The sequence below is a fragment of the Syngnathus acus genome, chromosome 3 (assembly GCF_901709675.1).
Source record: "Syngnathus acus chromosome 3, fSynAcu1.2, whole genome shotgun sequence".
In the NCBI taxonomy this organism is placed as follows: domain Eukaryota; kingdom Metazoa; phylum Chordata; class Actinopteri; order Syngnathiformes; family Syngnathidae; genus Syngnathus; species Syngnathus acus.
The window spans coordinates 17,852,702-17,862,371 of NC_051089.1; the positions used below are offsets into that span (position 1 = coordinate 17,852,702).

At 44.4% G+C, this 9,670-nt stretch overlaps 1 long non-coding RNA gene across 1 annotated transcript; it reads right to left on the reverse strand.

The window, feature by feature from the left end:
* Positions 1 to 8,249: 8,249 nt before the first annotated feature.
* Positions 8,250 to 9,377, reverse strand: LOC119120093. Its single transcript, XR_005097443.1, has 2 exons — positions 9,292 to 9,377; positions 8,250 to 8,857 (listed from the first exon to the last, which is right to left on the reverse strand). It is a non-coding gene; the product is annotated as an uncharacterized LOC119120093 (long non-coding RNA).
* Between the last annotated feature and the right edge of the window lie 293 nt (positions 9,378 to 9,670).

Sequence of the window (9,670 nt, forward strand, 5' to 3'; positions counted from 1 at the left end):
TAGAATGAACTAGTATAACAGATCAGAGCACAAATTTGAAAATGTAACATATAACTTAAGATTGAAATACAATTTGGATTTGATCGAAGGTCACACCTAAGCTCTTTTCTAAACACAGCACTTTTCTAGTTTTAAACGAGGAACAAGAAATGGACATATGATTTCAGCTCAGACAAAAAAATTAGAAAAAGTGTAGAGGAGTTATTGAATTTTCCTTTGTGTAAATAGAACTTGCCCAAAAGCAGTAGAACATCACAACATGCTTAAGTGGTTATTCCACATTCAAACTGGCTATAACATCTTTGGTGTATAATGTCTATACATATTGCAGCAACTTTGTATCTACAAACCAATTCGGTTTGAAGTTGGAAAATTGTGTAAAATGTAAATAAAAACATAATACAATGGTTTGAAAATCCTTTTCAACCTATATTCAATTGAATACACTACAAAGACAACATATTTAATGCTCAGACTCATAAACTTTATTTAATTTTTCAAATAATAATTGACTTAGAATTTCATGGCTGCAACACATGCAGTAGAAGTTGGGAAAGGGCATGTTACCACTTCGTTACATCCCTTTCCTTTTGATAACACTCATAAACGTTTTGGAAGAGAGGAGACGAATTCTCTTAGCTTCTCATTGGAATTCGTTCCCATTCTTGCTTGACAAACCGCTTCAGTTGTTCAACAGTCCCGGGGTCTTCCCTGTCGTATTTTACGCTTCATAATGCGCCACACATTTTCAATGGGAGGACAGGTCTGGACTGCAAGCGGGCCAGGGGGGAACTTGGACTCTTTTACTTCGAAGCCACGCTGTTGTAAACACGTGCAGAATGTGGCTTGCACTATCTTGCTGAAATAAGCAGCAGTGTCCATGAAAAAGACGTCGCTTGGATGGCAGCATATGTTGCTCCAAAATCTGTATGTACTTTTCAGCATTTATGTTGCCTTCACAGAAATGTTAGTCACCCATGCCATGGGAACTAATGCACCCCATACCATCACAGATGCTGGCTTTTGAACTTTGCGTTGATAACTGTCCGGATGGTCCGCTTCCTCTTTGGTCCGGAGGACACGACATCTAGTGTTTCCAAAAACAATTTGAAAAGTGGACTCATTAGACCACAAAACACTTTTCCATTGTGCATCAGTCCATTTTACATGAGCTCGGGCCCAGAGAACCCGGCGGCGTATCTGGATGTTGTTCATAAACGGCTTTTGCTTTGCATGGTAGAGTTTTAACCCGACACTTACTGATGTAGTGACGACTGTATTTACTGACAGTGGTTTCTGAAGTTTTCCTGAGCCCATTTGATGATATCCTTTACACACTCATGTCGTTTTTTAAGGCAGTGCCATCTGAGGGATCGAAGGTCACAGTCATATTCATCTTGGTTTCCGGCCGTGGCGCTTACGTGCAGTGATTTCACCATATTCTCTGAACCTTTTGATGATATTATGGACCGTAGATGTTGAAATCCCTAAATTCCTTGCAATTTTGCTTTGAGAAATGTTTGTTCTTTAAACTGTTCAACTATTTTCTCACGCAGTTGTGGACAAAGTGGTGAACCTCGCCCCATCCTTGCTTGTGAATGACTGAGTATGTTTGGACCGTGGACCTAAACACCACCGGCCTCGTGTGGAAGGAATGACCACCCTCATAGAAAGACCACATGAGAAACACGGAAGCATCATGCTAGCAAAAAAGGGACAATCATCGAATCGACATCAAAAAGCGATCAAAATGACATTGAAGTCCTAACTACTGAGCTAAGAGGAATTACCATCACCTCAGTGTACAAACCACCTACTATACATTTTCCATGCCAGAAATACCATAATTTGGAAAACCGAAACTTGGGATTGGAGACTTCAACAGTCACAGTACACAATGGGGATACGCTAAAAACAACGAAGATGGAGATGCAGTGGAAACATGGACTGAAAGCAACCAGCTTAATCTGATCCACGATGCCAAACAGCCAAAGTCCTTCAACAATGGGCGTTGGAAAGCAAGCTATAACCCTGATATCGTCTTTGTCAGTCATAACATCAGTGACTGAGCAAGAAGCTGATGCTGGAGCCACTGCCAAAAACCCAACACCGTCCCATTGGCATTACAGTCAATGCTGCAGTCACCCCAGCCACAGTTCCATTCAGAAGAAGATTCAACTTTGGGAAAGCGAACTGGCCTGGTTTCCAAGAAGACCTGGAAAGAAAGATTGCCCATCTCCCAGCGGACCCCAAGAACTATGACATCTTCACCAAGCTCGTGCACCAGACAGCTCCGAAGAACATCCCAAGAGGCTGCCGCACACGATACATACCTGGACTTGATGCTCAAAGCAGCAAACTATATGAGCAATACCAACAGCTCTATGAATCCGACCCCTTTGCTGAAAGTACCACCGAAGTAGGCGAGAGGCTCAAGACCTCCCTATCAGAATGTCGCCAACGGAAATGGCAAGATCTACTGGAGACAACTGATATGGCGAAAAACAGCAATAAGGCATGGAGCCCAATCCGAAGAATCAGCAACGATCCGTCAACTCCAACACAGCAACATTACACTACCACCGCCAACCAAGTTGCACATCAGCTGCAGTTCAATGGGAAATCCACCACCGAACAGCCAAGACCAAAGGTAGAAAGACTTCAGTACTCCCAAACAACTGGACTGACTGAGCCATTCTACCTTGATGAGCTCAATCTCAGCATCAATGCTCTAAAGCAGGGGTGGCCAACCCGCGGCTCGCGAGCCGCATGCGGCTCTTTGCCGGGTTTCATGCGGCTCCTTTACGTTCGGGCTCGCGAGCCGCATGCGGCTCCTTGCCGGGTTCATGCGGCTCCTTTACGTTCATATCAACATTTGTTGGGTTTATTTGTTTGTTTGTTTTTGTGCGTGTTCGCCTTCGCTTGAGTTCATATGGTATTTTCGTCAAACGCTTGCGTGTTCGCTTCGCTTGAGTTCAATATGGTATTTTCGTCAAACGCGCATGCGCATGAGGTGAAATCCCGCAAAGGAGGAGGGGCAAACCCATTCGGGGGGGGGGGGATGTGGGTCTTTGCGGTACACAGTAAAAAAAATGTGGCTCTTAGTCTCTGACTGGTTGGCCACCCCTGCTCTAAAGACTGGCAAAGCCATTGGCCTGGACAACATATTCTCGGAAGAGATCAAACACTTTGGACCTCTGACGTGCAAATGGATCCTCGAGCTGATGAAGAACTGCATGCTGACAAGAAAAATCCCAAAGATCAGGAGAAAAACCCAAATTATTGCTCTCCTCAAACCAGGTAAAGACCAGCACATGCAAAGAGCTTCTGCCCAATCTCCCTGCTATGCCACCGCTAAGCTGTTCGAGCGACTGGTCCTCAACAGGCTGGCCCCAGTTGTTGAACCAGCCATCGTCCCCCAACAAGCTGGATTCCGACCTGGCAAATCTACAACAAGCCAAACTTCTGAATCTCACTCAACATATTGAGATGGGTTTTTCAGAAAAGACTGGTAACAGGAGCCGTCTTTGTTGATCTTTCTGCCGCATATGACACTGTGAACCACCGCCTTCCTCCTTCACCACCGTGACGACAAAAGAACGGCCTACCCCAAGGTAGTGTGCTGGCTACACTGCTGTATAACATCTACACCAATGACCAGCCAATGGACCAGAACACTGAGCGTTTCATCTACGCAGACGACCTCTGTATAACATCACAAGAGACTACGTTTGAAGCAGTAGAAACAAATCTTACCTCAGCCCTAGATGAGCTACTCCTCTACTACACGCAAACCCTGCGAAGACTCAAGTCTGCTCATTCCATCTCAGGAACCGGGAAGCAAACCGACCTCTTAGCATCGAATGGTCTGGAACACCACTTGAGAACTGCACCAACCCCGTCTACCTTGGTGTAACCCTGGACCGCACCCTCTCCTACAGAGAACATCAAACTGAAAGTCAGCTCCCGAAACAACATCCTGCAGAAGCTGGCTAACTCAAAGTGGGGAGCCACAGCACATAAATTAAGATGCACCGCTCTGGCCCTGTGCTATTCCTCTGCGGAGTATGCATGTCCTGTTTGGGAGTGATCAACCCACGCCAAGAAACTGGACTCAGCGTTGAACACCTGCCGCTTGATAACTGGTTGCTTAAAGCCTACCAACGTGAACAATCTGCATCTCCTCACTGGCATCACTCCTCCAGATGTGAGAAGGGAGGTCACCAGCCGAATAGAGAGGACAAAATCTTCCAGCGATGAACGCCACATCCTTCTTGGATGCGAACCCCCGGCCCAACGACTGAAGTCAAGGAGAATCTTCCTCAGCCATGTCCAGCCCCTCACAACATCTCAGGAAGAAACAAGACTCTAGCTATGGACAACAAAACTTGAGAATGACCCCCCTCCCATTGACATGGGAATCCCCCCTTCCGAAGATCTCCCACCCGGCTCAAAAGCACCATGGGTCCGGTGGAAGACACTCAACCGCCTGAGAACAGGAACAGGCAGATCAAAAGCTGCTACGGCCAGATTGGGCTACAAAACCAGCCCAACTCTCTGTGAATGTGGAGAAGAGGACCATACAATGCAGCACTGCCTTGTCTGCCCTCTACTACCCAACCCCTGCAGCTTAAAAGATCTCGCTGAATTCAATGACAACGCAAAAGACTGTGTAAAGACATGGGAAACTGTCATCTGACTAGCACTTCAAAGACATGAAAAGAAGACTTCTCAAGGTTTCTCATCTTTCCTCAGTTGGTGTTTTGAGTTTTTCCTTGCTTTCCTGGGAGTCAAGATCGGCTGATGTTAAGAATAATTGTCAACTCTGGCCATGTGAAGCTGTTTGAGACATATTTCTGATTAAGGGATATACATATAAATAAATTTGACTTAACGAAACACTGCTTTTTAATGTACCGTATTTTTCAGGGTATAAGTCGCCAGCTCAGTGGCCTAGTGGTAGAGTGTCCGCCCTGAGACTGGAAGGTTGTGGGTTCAAACCCTGGCCGGGTCATACCAAAGACTATAAAAATGGGACCCATTGCCTCCCTGCTTGGCACTCAGCATTAAGGGTTGGAATTGGGGGGTTAGATCGCCAAATGATTCCCGAGCGCGGCACCGCTGCTGCTCACTGCTCCCCTCTCCCCCAGGGGATGGATCAAAATCACACGGGGATGGGTTAAATGCAGAGGACAAATTTCACCACACCCAGATGTGTGTGACGATCATTGGGACTTTAACTTTAACTTTTTTCATAGTTTGGGTGGGGGTGCGACTTATACTCAGGAGTGACTTATATGTGAAATTTTTAACACATTATAATTTTTTTTTGTCACACACATTCACACCGTCATTACCGTCATTGTGAAGTAGATTCACTTCACATGTTATTTTCAGACTAAACCGGATGAGGTCGCTCTAGGCCTGCTTTGATAAATTCACCATTGGCTGTAACTCATCAACTGAGAAGGGCTTAACATTTTTTCTTTTTTTGTCACTCACACACATTCACACCGTCATTACCATCATTGTGAAGTAGATTCACTTCACATGTTATTTTCAGACTAAACCGGATGAGGGCGCTCTAGGCCTGCTTTGATAAATTCACCATTGGCTGTAACTCATCAACTGAGAAGGGCTTAACATTTTTTCTTTTTTTGTCACTCACACACATTCACACCGTCATTACCATCATTGTGAAGTAGATTCACTTCACATGTTATTTTCAGACTAAACCGGATGAGGGCGCTCTAGGCCTGCTTTGATAAATTCACCATTGGCTGTAACTCATATCAACTGAGAAGGGCTTAACAAAAATGGCCCCGAAAAGAAAATCATATTCTGCAGATTACAAACTGCATGGACTAAAATATGCAGCGGAAAACGGTAATTGAGCAGTAGAAATAAAGTTTGGAGTTAGTGAGAAACTTGTAAGGGACTGCCGAATAGCGGAGGTTAGTCTTAGCTAAATGAATAAAACAAAGTTTGTAAGCGACACGGAGGACGAAGAAATTGCAGGATTTGATGATTTGGAGTGACACAGGTTTGACAAACTTGTTATTTATGTTAGGTATTAGTAGTTTCACATTGTCTAGGGAGGCGGTGAAGGCAGCGGGGTGGGGGGGTATTGTCGTTGTTGGCTCATTGAGCTCGTTTTGTTAAATAAAGAGACGGTTACCAAACCCACGTCTTGCCTGGTACCTTGGTAACGCTACAATATAGTTATATAAAATATATAATTTATATAAAATATAAATATTTATTATTTATTCATCACTCTTATTGTTCATTGTTTGTGCCTTCTTGTTTTATTTTGCGTTGTTTACTTGTATGTTTATCGTCACCGTGGGATAGGGGAAACGTAATTTCGATTTCTTTGTGTGTCTTGGCATGAAGAGATTGACAATAAAGCAGACTTTGACTTTGACTTTGACATATGTAGATCTGTGCAATAATTGGAGCTGCAACTGACGACGAGTCTGACGTTAGCGGTGCATGGAGTTCCGGAGTCAACAGCCGTTTTTTTTTTTTTTTTTAAGTGATACAGAGGACGAAGATTTCAATGGATTTAATGATTTGGAGTGACACGGATGGTTCGATAACATTTTTGTTTATATTATAGTTTGATATATAGTTTATATATAGTTATATGGGCCTGTGGAATAAGTTGAACTGCAACTGACGTCAGCGGCGCACTGCACACACTTCCGGGGTTAGAAGCGCCGGTGTTTACACAAAGGATGAAGATTCCAATGGATTTAATGATTTGGAGTGACACGGATTGTTCGATAAAATTGTTGTTTATGTTATTTGATAAATAGTTTATATGTAGTTATATGGGCCTGCGGAATAATTTGAACTGCAACTGACGACGAGTCCGACGTCAGCGGCGCGCCACACACGAGTCGTTGTTTACACAAAGGACGAATAATTCTATGGATTTAATGAATTAGAGTGACACAGATGGTTTGATAAACATGTTCTTTATGTTATAGTTATTTGAATCACTGTTAATGTTACGTCAGGCCCGTTCTCAGTTCCTTGTTTGTGTTTATGTTACGTTAGCATACCGTATCGTTTAGCCTGTTGTTGCTGGTTCATGTCTGTTCTTGGTGTTGGATTTGATCAAATACATTTCCCCCAAAAGTGCGACTTAAACTCCGGTGCGACTTACATCTTTTTTTTCCCTTTATTGTGCATTTTATGGCTGGTGTGACTTATACTCCGGTGCGACTTATAGTCCGAAAAATCCGGTAATTGGTTCACATGAGGGTGCGGGTTCGATTCCAGCTCCGGCCCTCACTATGTGGAGTTTGCATGTTCTCCCCGTGTCCGCATGGGCTTTCTCCGGGCACTCCGGTTTCCTTCCATATCCCCAAAAAAACATGCTTGGTAGGCCGATTGAGCACTCCAAATTGTCCCTAGGTGTGAGTGCGAGTGCGAATGGTTGTTCGTTTCTGTGTGCCCTGCGATTGGCTGGCAACCGGTTCAGGGTGTCCCCCGCCTACTGCCCGATGACGGCTGGGATAGGCTCCAGCACACCCGCGACCCCCGTGGGGACAAAGCGGTACAGAAATTGGATGGATGGATGGTTCACATGACCGTAACGTTATTGAGCTGAAACACTAATATTTACAGTAATAAATTCACTAGATATATTTGAAGCATTCAAATGGAATTATAAGTGGTGTATCTCAACCAGCCCATGTGTGGCTATCATCCTTCAGTTTGGGGTCAATGGGTTACATGACCTGGGAGTTAATGAGCTAAAACGCTCTTATTTACAGTAATAAATTCATTTTGAAAAAAATAAACATTGGAATGAAATTTCAAAAGGTGTATCATCCTACAATGTTTGGGTCAAAAGGTCACATAACCTAGGCACTATTGAGCTAAAATGCTAATACTTACAGTAATAAATTCATTAAAAATAATTAAAGCATTGGAATGAAATTCGAAGAGGTGTATCTCAACAATTTGCAATATACAAAAACAGACCTACCTCTACACCACCATCAACACAGTTTGAATGCACACAAATAGTCATATGCACACAGAGAGACAACACACACACACAACCATACATTTTCAAACATGAACGAAAATCTATATTGAAGTGTGTTAGTGTTGTGTGCTGTTTGCACAAGGTACAGGTCCACTTTCCTGCCCTTGCTTTTTTTATTTGGCGTCCGCTCATAGTGTGACAGATTGGATTGAGCAGCCAAGTGTAGAGCGACACAGACTTTATCAGAATCAGAATCACCTTTATTGGCCAAGTTTGTGCATGCCAAACAAGGAATTTGACTCCGGTTGATCTCAGCCGCTGGACAACATTTAAGTGACTAACAACATTCAGGTGACCAACAACATTTAAGTGGCAAGAACAGGATATTATTGCCCAGTGATGTCTCTGAGACTCTATGAGTGGTGTGAGTTCATCAGAGCGACAGCCTGGGGAAAGAAGCTGTGTCTGTGTCTGCTGGTTTTGGCGTACAGCGCTCTGTAATGCCGTCCGGAGGGGAATAGTTCGAACAGACTGTGACCTGGGTGAGAAGGGTCTGTAGAGGGTTGGGGAAGGGGAGTTGAAGTGCTGGAGCTCTAGCTGGATCGAGGCGATGATCAGCTCGAGGTGTGGCAGTCGACTGGAATCAACGGCTTTGCAGCGGAACACTCTCCATGCCGTGCTGGGGTGCAGATGGGCAGGAGTCGACCTGGTGGAGAGAGCAGCAAAGCAAGTGCATCGCAGGCCGGGCCCTTGCAATGATCGTGGTCAGGGACAGGCAGAGAGTCAGGACGGGCGGCGATCAGAACGTGATCGTAAATGGGCAGTCGGCCAGGACGGGCGGCAGAGGCAAGGCTAGATGGGTCAGTGAACAGACAAGGTCAGCAACGGGAGTCAGACAGACAGAGCACAGTGAGGTAGCGAGTGGCATCACGGGGGAGACTGACCATGAAGTAACGGGCTCGCGGGGTTTAAATAGGATGCCTAACGAGCAGCTGGCAGGTGTGGGTGATTGAGTTGATTGGCGTGGCTGTGAGTGCATGGCTGATGGAAAGTTACCGATGGCCAGGCGTGTGACACATATAAAGGCACTGTTCGTGAAACCACCTTTGACAGTTGCCACACTGGAGTTGTAAAATGGAACAGGCTCAGACAAAATCTTTATCTAATCTGAAGATAAATGTAAGTGTCAACAGACAACCATTGCTGGTTGTAGCCAGCATAACGTGTGCTATAACGTTAACTATTCTGATTCAGCAAAAATTTGTAAGTCCACAAATTATACTCACACAATTGGTAATTGGTGGCCCTTCCAGGTGGTTTCGAAGCAGATCACATTGCTTAACTGCTGTCAGGGTCGAACACTGAAAGCAAACCAAAGTCTGTTATTACAAATATATGAACACTTTATCACCAAATATGATGCTCTCCCATTATGTAGCTCTTCAAAAGATTTACTGTTTATTTTAATTTTCAACTATTTTTAATGCATTTAACCGCACGATTATGATACCTCATTGAGGATAATATTAAGTAATAAGTTATTTTCCTCTGTTGTGAATTTGAACGGCTACAGCAGGGGTCTCAAACTCCAGTCCTCGGGGGCCGCATTCCTACATGTTTTCCAAGTTTCCCTCGTTAAACACACCTGATTCAAATGATTAGTTC